Source organism: Bison bison, unplaced genomic scaffold (genome assembly GCF_000754665.1).
Source record: "Bison bison bison isolate TAMUID 2011002044 unplaced genomic scaffold, Bison_UMD1.0 scf7180017864297, whole genome shotgun sequence".
Lineage (NCBI taxonomy): Eukaryota > Metazoa > Chordata > Mammalia > Artiodactyla > Bovidae > Bison > Bison bison.
Window position 1 is genome coordinate 60,027 of NW_011494869.1, and position 15,407 is coordinate 75,433.

Here is a 15,407-nt window from a genome sequence, read left to right on the forward strand (position 1 = left end):
AAATTATACTTCTGCCTTTTCTCCCTTCTTATAGAAATATTTATGATCTCTCTACTAAATAATGTATTTGAGGATGACTGTACATAGTGTATAGGCATAAAATGGGATGCAAGATCTTAAATTATGTAGACATAATTAGACTGCAAATCCTCTTCCACAGCCCCACATTTAGGTTTCAGCACTGAAGGTATTTGTTTCTTCCTTAGGTGAATCAATATAGGTACCACTGTCCCGAAGATTCAAATTCATTATTGTGGAGTGTTTGGATTTCTTAAAAGCTTTTCTCTCATGCATGCACACAGAAAGTTAACGGTTTTCTTTCATTTCTGAATGTGTAAGATGTTCATGGACTTTAGAGGCAGCAGGCACGTGTGTGCCAAGCTTCCCCTTCTCACCACGGCTCCTCTGGGTGAGGCACCAGACTGGATACCCAGTAAGGCAGCCGGTCAGGGAGGGTGACCTGGAGAGGGGGCAGCAGCTCTGACGTGCTCTGAGCAAACCTTCAGGACTTCCTTTCCACGTGTCCTTCCATCACTGGTACTCCTCTTCCAGGAAGGCGAGCTGCCTCCTGCCCCTGACGGCCCACTCTGCCTCCAGCCCCTAGAAAGCCTGGCCAATTAGTGCCATATGACTAATTCAGATTCATTGTCATGGATCAAATCGCAACAACATATTTCCAGTTGCCAGTCTCTGTTTTCCAATTGTCCCTCTGTTATCCGTCTAAGTAAACATTTGTTCTGCTTATCGTTTCTGAGCAAAGACATGAATCACTCGCCCAGAAGAAACCACAGCAGCAGCTGTTGCCTATTAGGAATCGACATTTGGGAACAGGGCCCACTAAACGGAACTGCAGACTCAGGTCTGCTTTTGGTTTGTCCCCATCCTAGAAAAGGAAGCCCAGGGCACTCTGGAGGACTAGCGGCCATGTCAACCTACCTTGGTGGTAGGCCCTAGGAGCAACCGGAAGCCCCTGGCTCAGAGCTGCTCAGTAGCCTTCCTTCTACTGACTTGCCAGGTCACCTAAAATCCCACACATAGTGTTGCCGTTTGGCAGCTATTTCCATAAAGTTTGTGGGATAGTGCGAGTTGTTGCCTGAGGTGTCTACACGTGGGCTGGTTTGCTGCCATTGAAATCATATTGCAGAGACCTCTGGTAGATCCTGGCTTCTAGGGGAGGATGGCAGGGAACCTTAAGATGAGGAGCTCTTGGCATTTAGGGGTTTGTCTGGTTTTGCAGCAACTTACATGGGAAACATATTTTGTAATAGGCTTGGTGCTGGGCATTTCTAAAAGCTTTACATAGGTGATTTAATCCTTAAAACCCAACCAGCTGGCAGAAAGGGTGACATAATCAAAGCAGGCAACAGACAAAGAAATGGAAGTTTCGGATCAGAGAAGGTTTCAAGCCTGGGCTGAATTTGGACGAGCAGGTTATGTGGGGAGAGGGAGGAAATGACTTTTATAAGTGTGGGTAAGATGGGGATGCTCAGCTATAATTCTAATGGACAAGTTTAAAACTTAGCAGAGTTGCAGGTACAACATCTGAGGAAGTCCCAAGCCCCTCTCAGGGCTCAGGGTCGAAACTGGACACCCCTCCCGAGGGGAAAGGGCAGTGACTTCATCAGATGATTCCTTAAGCACTCAATCCCATGAGTCTTCTGCAGTACCTAGCAGGAATCTGCATACCCCAGTGCTCAATAAGTGCATAGTAGCGGGGATAGGAATAAGTTTAAAGATGGTCTCCATCATCACAATTTAAAAATTTTACTCAAAAAAAGACAAGGAAGGGAATGAAAAGATAAGCTACCAACTGGGGGAAAATTTTTCAAATCACCTATTCAATACAACAAAGAGCTTGCACCTTTAATATACAAAGAACTCTCAAAACTCAACGATAAAACAAACAACTCAATTAAAAAACAGACATACACTTCAAGGGACACTTTACCAAAACGATGTAAGGATGATGAAGAAGCGCATGAAAAGTGTTCAACATAATTAGTCATTAGGGAAATAGAACTTAAAACCATAATGAGATACCACTATATACCTATTAAAATGACTAACAACAGCAACAACAAAAGTACTATCAATACCAAGTTCTGGCTAGGTCTAGCAACAGGAACGCTCGTGCATTGCTGGTGGGAAGAAGAGTGGCGGAGTAAGTCTAGAAAAGGGTTTGGTCATTTCCTGTAAATGTACATTCACCCTGTAACCCACACAATCCTACTCCTGGGTACCTTCCCAAGTGAAATAAAAATCTGTCTTCACACCAAACCCTGTGTACAAATGTTTGTAGCAGCACGATTCATAATTGCCAAAACAGAAAACAGCCCAAATGTCCTTTGAGGGGAGATGGATAATTGCTCTGCGGTATATCCCTACGATGGGACATCACTCAGCAACAAAGAGAAACAAAGACTGATGTATGCAATAATTTGGATGAATCAAAAAGTCATTGTGCCAAATGAAAAACCAGTTTCGAGAGGTTACATACATATGCTCTGATTCCACCTGTATGACATTTTTGAAGAGGTACGTTGTGGAGAACAGACCAAAGCTTACTAGGGGTCTGGGGTAAGGGGTGGGTGTGTCCAAAAAGGGGGAAACATGATGGAGTGGGGTTTTGTGAGGCCGGAGGGTGATGGAACTCTTTTGTATCCTGACTATAGTAGAGGGTACAGGAATCTACACCTGTGTTAAAATGCCTAGAACTTGTATTACATAAGAAAAAGTTTACCTCCTGACCTGCCTCTGCTCGTTGAGAGAAGAGGGAACTGGGGGTCTGTGTTTAACAGCAGACTTGCTCTAAATCTCACTGTTTTGTGTTTGATATTCACTCTAGCTTTTCAACGCCCATCTTTCAGATAATTGGGGAGGGGGTCATAGGTTCTTGAATGGGGGCCAGACTGCCTCCCTCGAAGGTGACCTCATGCCACGTGTGGTGTCTCCTAAGCCATGTGTGGTGTGCTCTGAGCTACTGGGGGTTCCGCCTGGCAGATTGACCCCAGTGTTGCTGCAGACAAGCCTCTCCCATCCACGTTCCACCCTTTTCAGTATCAGGTTATAGACACCGAGTTTGTGTTTCTGCTTGGCATTCTTGCCCTCTCATTTATTTGCCATGGTTTTGTTTTGTTCTCTGTTTGTGGGATGGTTAGAAGAGAAGGCAGAAGAAACTTCTTTAACCTGCCAGCTTAATCCAGACATCATAACTACATCGTCAGAAGGCTCCTAGGCATTGTGCATCAGTGAAAGGAGGGATTAAACCAAGAAAGAAAAGACAGAAGCTCCAGGAAGCAGGGTATCCAATGTCTGAAAGAGGGGAAGGGAGTTCCCAGGTTGGCAGTGATTAAGAGCTCCAGACAATAGCTGTGATGACACTCAAGTACAGACCAGACCATACCATCAGAGGACTCAGCAGATGCCTCCAACAGCAAGAGACCATCTGATACATTCGACCTTGTGAAAAGTCATTCGGAGAGGTTGTAGGGGTGGGAAAACTTAATTGTATGTACCAAGAAAATCAAGCAGGACTTCCCCGGCAGTCTAGCGGTTAAGAATCCAGCCTTCCAATGCAGGGGATGTGGGTTCGATCCCTGGGCAGGGAACTAAGATCCCACATGCTGTAGGGAAACTGAGCATCACAACTACTGAGGCTGAGCTCTCTAGAGCCTGTGCTCTGCAATAGGAGGAGTCCACACACCACAATGAGAAAAACCCTGTGTGCCTCAAGACCCAGCACAGCATCCCCCAAAAAAGAACAGAAACAATCAAAGTATCCTGCTATACTACCTAACTCAACAGTGAACAATATTTATATAATAAACAATGAATGCTAATTTAATAGAACCTTGTGAAATAATTGTTGTGAAGCAGTGGGGTGGGGGGTGAGGTGAGTAAGAAGGTCAAGGTCACACCACAAGTCAAAACAGGGAGCTGGGACTTTTAGGTGCCTTCATACTTGTCATCGTGTGCCCAGAGAAGCACTGTCTATTAGGGTGCAGTCAGGGTTTGTGGGGGGTGCAGAGTCCACCACAAGAGAACCAGTAGCATCCGTGTCTGTCTTCCCCCATCAAAGGGGAAACTGCTTTCAATACCTCTGTGGTCCTGCCACCAGCAGAGGGTGAAGGGTGGCGAGGCCCCTGCCCCAGGACTCTGGGTCCTCAGTTAGAAACCAGAAATGAGCAGTCGGCTCTGGTCCCAAGCTTATTGTGTTCAGATGGCCCCAGCCCAGTCACACTTGCCAGTGCCCAGCTGGGAACTGGGACCACAAAGACCACATCTGAATTTCAGCTGATACTCAGAAGCCTCCATTAGGACCCTCAGCTCAGAAACATGATGAAATCCCCTTCCTTATAGCCTCTGGAGAAAGCAGGGTAAGACTGCTGTTCTCATCAAGCATCTGAGACTGGGAGAACTTATCCCCTGAAGCCCAGATAACAGGTTGAGGGACCAGCCTGGAGAAGGGACGTGGGAGACTGATGCCCTACATAGCAGGCTCAGTGTTCCCTGCTTTCAGGAACTAAAGAGGTATATTAGGTCAGAGAGAAGTTATAGACCTCTGATCCTATTCCACCTGTGACAGCAGAAGTTATTAGATATTTAGGGACCATTTACTTGTGTTCCCCTTCTGAGGATCATTGGCATTCATCTCATCTTGTTGTTTGCTTCAAGTCCTATTTGTGAGCCTTTAGTTGTGGTGTTCCTCTGCCAGTAGCGCCTTCCCCCAATCTGACTCTTTCCCACTTTTCTAGAAAAGGGTTTAGATGGTAAAGTCACAGGGCCAGGAGCCTATAGCCTAGGGGAACTTCAGAATTGAAAGCCCAAACCTTATAACCCACCTCCTCTTCTGAGACACCCACTATTGTTTCAGAATTGTGTAACTGAGTCTTTTTAATGGGACTATAAACTCTCTGAGAACAAGAATTGTATTACGGTCAGCCAAGCTGTGTAACAAACAGGCCCAACAGGCAAAATTTCTACACAGTTGATGTGTAGAAATTTCCTGCTCAAGTGGCAGTCTTTGAAGTGTTACTCAGGGACCCAGCCTCCCTCTAGTTTGTGGCTTCACTTTTCCCTGGCTCATCTGTGCCCAGCTGATGGAAGCTGCCAAGAATGGAGGAGTGTTCCCAGGGGCTTTTTGTGGGTTAGGCCTGGCGCTAGAACACATCCCTTCTGCTCACGTTCCATCTGAGGAAACTGAGATGACCACATCAACCTACAAGGGAGAATGAGACATGCAGTCTACCTGGGTGCCCAGCAAGGGTGTGGCCTCAGTAGACCAGCTCTTCTGCATTTCCCAACCCCCTTCCATGCTCCCTTCCCCTCCAGAGCCCAACACAGAGAGGGACCTTCAGAGGAAGTTCCAGAGAACTTGGTGAGGTTGGCCTGAGGCTGCCAGTGCTCTGTAGAGAGAAGAAGCTACTCATGTCAGGGATGAGCTCTACCTGAGGCACCCTCACACTGGTACCTGTGAAGCCGCTCAGGTTGTGGGCCCTGCAGCAGCTGCGGTTGCATCAGAACACGGGCTGAAGGCTGGTCTTGACATCCACCGAAACCTCATCCTAGTCTCTTCCCATGGAGGTGACCTCTGTGCAGAAATCTATGCCAGGTACCAGGCAGATGGGCCTCAGGAACCCCTTGAGCTGCCACTGTGTGAGGAAACTTGGGTCTTTGGTCATGGCCTGGGCAATGTGGAAGGTGAGGATGCCCTTGAAGAGAGTGGTTTCAGTGGAGCGGCAGCGACAAGAGACAGACTAAGGGCTTAAGGAAAGAACACAGGTAAATGCGCTGGAAGTTCATTTTCACAATTAATTAGAAAAAACAGGGCTGAAAGTGTGTGTCACAACACACACACTCATAAACACACATGTGCACGCACAAATATGCCTGGACCAAGTACCCCTCTCCAGAATGCCTGCTTTCCACTATTGCTATCTCAGCCCCATCTTTCCCCTTTTTCATTCCCCGCAAGAAGCAGTTGGCTTGGGATTCAGGTACCTCAGTGTTGCAAAGTGACTGCAGGCTGTGCAGTGAAGAAAGACTCTTTTTCAGATGCCCTACCTTCAAAATAGATCTTCAGCCCCACCGTAGCCAGTACTATGGGCCAAGTGACCACTGTGTCCTGCTGGGACCAGGGTCCCTGCCTACTCACTGACCCCCTGACCTCACCTTTGCCCACCTAACTTCATCATCCACATAGCTGCCCTTGTGATCTTCCAAAATCATCAAAGTGATGGTTTACACCTTCCATTGGCTTCCACATCCCCACCTCTCTATTCTCTTCTCCTGCTCCATATTCTTCACAGCAATTCATTCTACCTTTAATCATATTTATTTTTATTCATTTCACTTGGCTATTTTCTCTTTCCCTGGAAGCTGAGGTCTGTAAGAGTTGGCCTTTGTCCTCTCCACTTCTGTGCCACGGCACCTTAGGCATGCTGGTATTTTATCAAAGACATGCAGTTTCCTTAAGCCTCAGTTTCCTCAGCTAACAAAGGGGAATGATAAATTCTGTGTGCTTCACCTCATCCGGGATTGTGGAGATTAAATGAGAAGGCAGAGCAGACCCTGAGGTCTGCAGCATCAGCGATGCCGCTGGATCCTGGTTAAGCCTGCTGCCTGAGAATTCTAATTCTGCAGGGTGCTTTCCTGTCATCACAAGCCCCTTCTGAGGTCAAACCATGACGTCTTCACCAGAAACAATAGGCCCAGCGCTCCTCCCAGTTGAGAAACCTGGGACTCTATTGAAAATAAATTAGTAATGCCTCACTCTCATTGAAAAAAAAGTCTCAGGGAGATTTACAATTTTCTTTTTTCTAAGTGTACAGAACAACATAAATCAAAAGGAGCAATGGTCTACCTTGCGTTTTGACTACTTTGACCCTCTTCAACCTCTGCCAATTTTTATCTCATTTTTGTTTAACTTTATACATCAGAGTTTAATTTGAGAACTGGTCGAGAAGGCAGTGATGTATAGGTTACATCAAGTGCAGCTGAAATTACCCTGTCCCCAGGGACTTCGGACTGAAGGGAGGGTCCCTGTCCTCTTTCAGGGAGTAGAAGAGGAATGGTAGACTTTGCCCCTTGAACCCAGCCCCCCTCCACCCAGCTGGCTTCGGCACTGCCTCTTGTTTATTGATCCGGCCAGGTTTGAGGCGCTCGCAAGATTGCATCCATGCAGGGCTCAGGCTGCCCAGCTCGGTCCCAGGCTCAAATCACCAGCCACGGGGGACAATATCATTTTAGGAACCAGAGAAGGAGTTCTATCAGCATTGATTTTTCCTCTTCTTTAAAGTGTTATCTTCTCTAGGAAAGTGTGCCCAGCTGGTAGTGTAGTCTGGCCAAAGAGAATGCTGGCCTTGCTTCCCTGAATGTCCAGAGTGGGGCCTCACATCCCACAGATTACTCGGTAAGAATTGATGCTTGAATGAATGAATGAGTTGTGTTCTGCTTCCTCTTTACGACTGGTGTTCTAGCAGCCTCATAATAGGGTTTCTCTGGTGGCTCAGATAGTAAAGAATCTGCCTAAATGCAGGAGACCTGGGTTCAATCGCTGGTTGGGAAGATGCCCTGAAGAAGAGAATGGCAACCCACTCCGGTATTCTTGCCTGGAGAATTCCATGGACAGAGGAGCCTGGCGGGCTACAGTCCATAGGGTCACAAAAGAGTCAGACACAACTGAGCAACCTACACAAACACAAATGGATGAATTGGGTCACTGGCTTAAGAACTGGTGAGTGGCTATTGGTCCTGGAAATTTCCTTACAGATGCTCGGGACTAGGGAGATCTTGAGATTGTCTCATCTGCCTCTCCTCTGTCACATCAATGTTCAGCAAGACAACCTGGCTGGGGGCTGGACAACTTCTACTAAACACCCCGAGGGACAAGCCACACAAGCAGTGACCCAAGGGTTAGCATTTTTTTTTTTTTAATGTACATCTCCTTCACAGCCCTTATCACAGTTTGAAATTACAGACTTCCATAACTATTTGAGTAAAGTCTGTCTCCCCACTAGACCCTAAGAACACTGAAAAGTTCTGTAATTAATTCGCAAGAAAAGTCTGTCTGCTCACCTGTATTTCCAGGGCCGGGCACAGGGCTTAACATCTGGGAAGTGCTCAATAAATGTTTCTGAATGAATGAGTCCAAAACAAACCGGGCTGGGGAGATACTGTGGTGTATCATTAGCAAGGCAGGAAAGAGGTAAAAATACCCAGGTAAGGTAATCATATTACATGTGACCACCTGACCTACTGCCAACACAAAAGGCCAGTAAGGGGTATGAGGGAGGCATATGGTCGCTGGATTTGGGGACTAAGTTAAGATGCCAAGGACAGCAAGTTTCTCTGGAAGACTCCTTGTCTGGACCTGCACTGCCCCATCCAGTAGCTATTAGCTACTTGTGTGGCCACTGAGCACTTGAAACATGGCTGATCTGAACTGAAATGTGTTGTAAATACAATACATACACCAGCTTTCAAAGGTTTACATGAAAAAAGAATACAAAAATCTATTACTAATCATTTTATATTGATTACATGTTGAAATGATACTTTGGGGGCTATGATTAGTTAAATAAAATATCTAATTGAATGAAGCTCACCTATTTATTTTGCTTCTTTTTAAATGGGGCTATAACAAAATGAACTGAGAAGGGCGTGGGTGCATAGTGGCAGAGCTGGAGGAGGGGGTGGGAACCAGTGCGAAATGGAGTGCATTGTGAGAAAATCACTTGTTTATTTAAATATTGTACTTATTAAAAAAAGAATCTGGATAAGAAATATGGGTATTTATAGTAATAATCAAAAAGGGGAAAGGCAATATATAAATTATATTAAAAAAAGGAAATTATTATAAGACACTTGAACAAAAAATTTACATCTTTAAAATATCTGGACTTCAACCTCAGAATGAGCATATCTTTTAAAAGCTCTTGGAAAACACTTCCTTACTCTCTTTGTCTCCTTTCTTTATAAGTCATCTTTAAGTCCCTTTGGGAAACTTCTTATAAATGAGGATTTGCCTCTCAAGGGATTCCTCTGGTTAGGAAAGTGTTTTATTAAAAAATATATGTTTGCCGCAGAATGCTGAGCGATATAATTAGCTGGTCCCTTCTGTTTTATTTTAAAAGGCTGTATGGCCAAGTTCTAATTAAACATATTCTCAGGACATTTGAAATGTGAAGGTGCCTCAGAACTGGGCACTAAAATAAAGGAAGTGAAGGCTTGGGGGATGCAAGCTGGAATGCAGGCACTCTGGCCACAGTGTACCTGGCATTTAGCCTCATTTCTGTTCCTGAGCACACAGCTGCCATGACCCATAAGCCCATCCCAGTTTACCATTGCTGGGACCCTGCCCTGAACCTGGGAGACAAAGAGTCCTGGGCTGGGATTCTGGGGTTCTGGGTGTGTGATAGGTCATCATGTCCAAAGTGAGAGCTTTTAAGGTCCCCACTAGCCCTGACATTCTGATTGTATATCTGGATATGTTTCTCTAGCTAGTTCTTGCCACATAGCATAGCAACATTCCAAATGCCCATACTTCATTTACTTTGTGAATCCAGGAATAAAATACAAGACCATGGACGGCTCATCCAAGAGAGGCAGTGCCACACCCTCATTTGCAAAATGAGAAGAGTGGTGCTCACCTATTCCCTCTTGAAAGTATTTCTTCTTGGAAATACTCTGTCTGCAAACAGCAGATGGGCTGGGAGCCCAGAGGAGGTGAGTTTAGAACAACCTCTTCTAAATTCTCCCACCTTGGCATCTGAGTAGTAACCTCACTCTTTGCAAAGCATTTACCCATCCATTAAACCCTCTTCAGAAGCAAACAGAACTCTCAGTCTTTGCTGCTGGGGACACAAAATGATAACATCCACTTTGGAAAACAGTTTGGCAGCTTCTTATAAAGTTACACATACTCTTACCATGTGTGTGCATGCGTGTGTGTGTGTGTGTGTGTGTGTGTGTGCTCAGTCATGTCTGATTCTTTATGACCCATGGACTGTGGCCTGCCAGGCTCCTCTGTCCTTGGAATTTTTCCAGGCAAGAATACTGCCATGGATTGCCATTTCCTTCTCCGGGGATCTTCCCAACCCAGGGATCGAACCCGAGTCTCCTGCGTCTTCTGCCTTGGCAGGCAGATTCTTTTACCACTGTGCCACCTAGGAAACTGGGACTCTTACCATAAAACCCAGAAATCCCACTCCTAAGCACTGGGATGCAAGAGAAATGAAGACTTATGTTCATACAAAACCTGTATGTCCAAGTATAGGAGCTTTATTCACAGTCACCCTAAACTGGGGACAACCTAATTAATTGTCCTTCAACAGATGCGTGAATAAGCAAACTGTGATCCATTTACACCAGCTGTTGAAAAACTCAACAACATGGATAAATCTCAAACGCAGAGTGAAAGAAGCCAAACCCCAAAGGTAACCTACTGTATAACCCCATTTAGTACATCTTGGAGAAGGCAAAAGGGTGGGGTGAAGGACAGACCAGTGGTTCCTTGCACGGGCAGTGGCAATGAGGGGTAGGAGGATACTTTGACTATGAAAGAGCAGCACAAAGGAGAGTCTGGGGTGATGTGCCTGTGTGCCAAGTCTCTCCAGTCGTACCTACTCTGTGCGACCCCATGGACTGCAGCCCGCCAGGCTTCTCTGTCCATGAGATTCTCTGGGCAAGAATACCTGAGAGGGCTGCCCCACCTCCTGGGATCTTCCTCACCCAGGGACTGAACCCACGTTTCTTACATCTCCTGCATTGGCAGGTGGGTTCTTTACCACCAGTGCCACCTGGGAAGCCTGTTTGGAGCGATGGGACTTCTCCAAATTTTGATTGTGGTGGTGGTTATCTAACTCCATGAATCTGTCGAAACTCAGAGAACTATACACTAAATGAGAGAATTTACTCTATGTAAATTCGAAAACAAAAATTTAAAACCCCGGCAGGCTTGGCAGTGAATGTGTGGCTGCTTGAGGTTGCCCCCCCTCATTCATTTTATCCTATAAGGGATTAAGTCTATCAAGGTATGGTGTTCCCTGGGGATGGTTACTGTCCAAAGTGGCCTCTGAAAACTGAAGGGAAGGATGTAGATTACACGGGCCAGTGACAAAGTTTTTTTTTTTTAATTATCTTTCCTATTGGATGCAGACAAAGAGGCAAGCAGATTTAATTACCACTTGTGACCACTCTTGAAGTCAAACAAAATACCTTGAGGATGAGATGATGCTGAGAACACAGAGTTAAGAGAGGGGAGAGAAAACTAGGTTCCTGTTTGTATAATTGAGCCAGGATTTACCACTAGACAATTTCCTTAAGCCAGTATAGGCAGGGGGTGCTATTACCTGCAGACTGAAACTTCCTAGGAAATACAATCATCAGCTCATTGAAACACTTCTGTTCTGATACACAGTTGCAAAGCAACTTGCAGCAAACTGGGCAATAGAGAACCTCTGCGAAACAACAAAACATATGCAAAAAAAAAAAAAAAATGGGAAAAGGACTTGGACAGGAACCTCATGAATAGGGAAATCCAAGTGACCATAAACATCTGGAAAGGCACTCAACCCCATTAGCATTCATGGAAATGCATATTAAACACAGAGAGATAGCAACAGCAACCACTAGATTAGAAAATATTAAAAAGAAGGGGAAGAAAAGCTTGAAATATCACATGTTGACAAGGATGTAGAACAATGGGGACATGTAAAAACACTGCTTGTGGGAGTGAAAATTGGCATAACTACTTTGGAAAACAGTTGGGAATTGTAGATTCACATACCCTATGACTTAGCGATCCTGCCCCTACATATATGTGTAACAGACAAGCTCTCCCACATGTGCGTAACACATGAATAAGCATGTTCACAGCAGCATTTTTCATAATAGCCAAAAAAACTGGAAAAAAAGAAAAACCTACTATACTGCAATATATTCATGATCCACAGCTTTAAAAAAGACCAACTGCACACATTCACATGGTCAAGTCTCCAGGTGAAAGAAATAAAACATGAAATGATTCATTCATTACGATTTTCTTTAGGCAAAGTTTAAATACAGGCACAGGGGTATTTGTACCGAAGTGTTAAAACTACCAAGCAAGGTAATAAAGCAATGACTACAAAGTAGAGAGGGTGGTGGCCTCTAGGAAAGGTGATGATAATCAGGGGGTAGAGGGATCATTTCTGTTGATTGAGTATGGTGGTTATACAAGTGCTGGTCTTCTAATTATTATCTAAGCCACATATGATTTACACCTTTTTCTACATTTTTAATGTATCTCACACAGAGAAACATAAGAAGTCAAAAAATAATCACAGACCAGAGAGGTGCCAAGAACCAGTCTGGAGCCTGGAATATGGGCTAAATTTGAGAGAATTCTAGAGAGGTGGTCCCAGAGAGAGACTATCCGGATGGTCACAAGTTTTGCTTTCTTTCAATCAATTTATTCCAGCCAAGGGCTTTTCAGAAGTGTTTGCTTTCAAGTAAAAGTTGAAACCTTTGAAAAGTATCAATTCTGTCTTTTAAGTCTAATGTGTTAATCTGACAGTGTGCTCTTTCTGATTCACTGCAGTTCAGACCAGATCTGTTCCTTACACGAATCGACAAAGACAAGACGCAGCTATCTGTATTTCCCTGGAGATCTTTCATCTTAAAATTTCAATCATCAGGGCCAGAAACACAGGAGACCACACCCAATGGCTCTTGAGTAAGCTGTATAGTGCTGGTCCAGGCATTTACTTCACAAAGTTCCCTTGTATACAATTCTTCCATGCTTTTATTTGAGCCTATTAACTTTATTTTAAATATAAATCTAACAAGCCCAGACATCTGTTTCCAGGACTCTTTCAGTTTAGAAAGGTAAAAGCGGCAGGGAACAGCTATGAGAATCCGTGTCACTATGCAAGGAGACAGAAAGAAAACATCTTAGGTCTCCTAGGCTTCTGGACACATTTTGTAGGCACAACAATGAAACGTTAAATTAGAAATTGACTAGACTCGTTTTTTAAAAAATCAGGAAAATGTGCAGTGCATAAGAAACGGTTATCATCCAATCTTTAGCAAATCATATCATTCAAAAAAAGTAAGTTTTATAGATATTTTCCTGCAAAGAAGTCACTCTGTGAGCATGTCTAAATTCAAGTCTCTAGAAGCATATGTGTGTACACAGATGCAAATATATAGACATACACACATATACTTACACAGATGAATAATGAAAGGTAGAATCTAGAGTGTGCATGTGCGTGTGTGTGTGTGTGTTCGTGTGTGTGGTGGTGGTGGTAGTGGACTGAGCCCCGTTAAAGAACTCAAGATTTGGATGGAATTCACCCTGATGGCTGAACAATTATGAAACAGCAGCATCCTCAGAACCAAATGACCTTTTCATCAACTTACAAAACATTAAAGGTTAAAGAATGTTTGAAAGGAAGCTAATACTTTTAAAACATTGGGGAAATTGCCATCTTTTCAAAGACCTGACCAAAATGAGAGCAAAGTGCCAGACAGCATGTGAGCCTTACCATGAGGAGGTGTGACACGTTTGCATTCCCTGCTTCATTCAGAACTATGAATGAATCTACCTCCTCAGGAAAGGAGACAAGGTAGGCCTGGGAGCTACACAGCACGGGAGCTCATGTGAGGAACCCTTAACAGGCTGGCTCCTAATTGCAATTTTGCAGTCACAGTGCTTCCTCTCTCAAGTAGCGATGGCAAGGTGAGCAAATCAATGAGAGTGTCAGATTTTCCAGGCTTCTATTTTCCACCTGACCTGGATGGTACAAACTCCAGTCACTACTAACAGGGAAAATAGAAATATCAGCGAGGCTCCTCACTAAACCCATTCCTTTAATTAGCTCCCAGAAAGGCCTGGAGAATCCAGCTTACTCGCCCTGCATATGCCCACTCTTCCCAGGAAGTTAGGAGGCCTGTGCCCTGCCCTGCCTTCCGCACCTCCCCGCCTTCTTTCTCCTTGTCCCACTCACAGCACCTGCTTGCAGTATCCTCTGGGGCATCCAACCTCATCCTGTTTTATAAGCTTTTGTCTTCAAGAAGTCTGACCCGGTGGCTGCCCTTCTCACAGGGCTGCAGGAGGGGTCAGCATCACTGGACAACCACTGTATGCCAAGTTTTTCACCAAAGCATCAACATAAATCCATCATCCCAGGGAAGCCTGACTCTACCTGGGAAGTGGGCTCTGCTGTGACTCGCCCACGGGCAGACAGCTGGTAACACCATGCCTCTTTCAAACCCTAGTCTAGCCCTGAAAGCTCCCGGGATACAGTGCAAAGAAGTAAAAGCTTCGAAGGACTTCTCTGACTTGGATGAAATTTTTCTTCCCTGATTTTCTACTCAGGGCTGAAGAAGGAGATGAAGGAAGTGAGGCTCACAACGGGGGGCAATCCACTCGAGGTCACTTGGTGAGTTAGGGGCCACCAGCCCAGGCGCTGCCTCACATGGGCAGAGCTTGCACTCATCTGGCGTGTGCACATGTGCAGCCGGCCATGCACTTGGGCCTTCTGTGCTGCTGATCCTACTTTCCCTGCATGCTGTCATGCATCCTGGGCTGGAGAGTCAGCCCTCTTACTTTCTCACCTTCGCTGTCTACCTTCTAGACTCCTGACATGCCCCAGATAGAATCATCCTCCAGAGAACGAGCAGCTGGCATTTCTGGACATTTGAGACGGGCATGACTCCTTGACAAATTTCCCTCTTGGAGGATGACTCTGGCCCATTTTCAAGTCTCATTTTTCCTGGCCGACAGGTGAGGCCTGAGGAGCAGGAAGGAGGGATTGTGGGCTGCTGGGAGGTTGAAGGGAGGCTTCCCTGCCACATGACACAGAGTCAGGGGAACTACAAAGACCTTGCTGCTTCTGTGACCGGCAGGCCTTCCTAGTGGGAACCCTAACCCCAGACATTCAAGTCAGTAGGAACTGCAAATTCTCTCGAAAAGCAGGGAGGCCCTTTGGTACCTGAACTTACCCGTTCACCCCCTACTGCCCACCAGTATTCCCAGCAAACCCAGAGCCAGAGCCCCTCTCAGCAGCCAAAACACTCCTAAGCGCCTTAAATGATGTGAAAGACTTCTTATGAATTTACCCCCCCCGCCCACATTGGGTCTACAGATTTTAAAGGTATTGATAATATCTCTCAGGTGATGTCACAATTCACTCTCTGTCAAATTTGTATTCAGCACCTACAGTTTTTTTTTTTTTTTTTCTGTGTGTATTTACAAACAGTTAGCCAGCCTGGGTCCAGGTTCTGAGAGCACCCCCTGACCAGGGTGCCCCCTCTCTGGTGAATGGGGCCGGGGAGGATGGCTGCAGATGACTGACTTGAGCTGAGTGTGGCTGGAGAGAAGGGCCCGGAGGGCCCCTCTTGTTGGGACTCACACCCGCCTG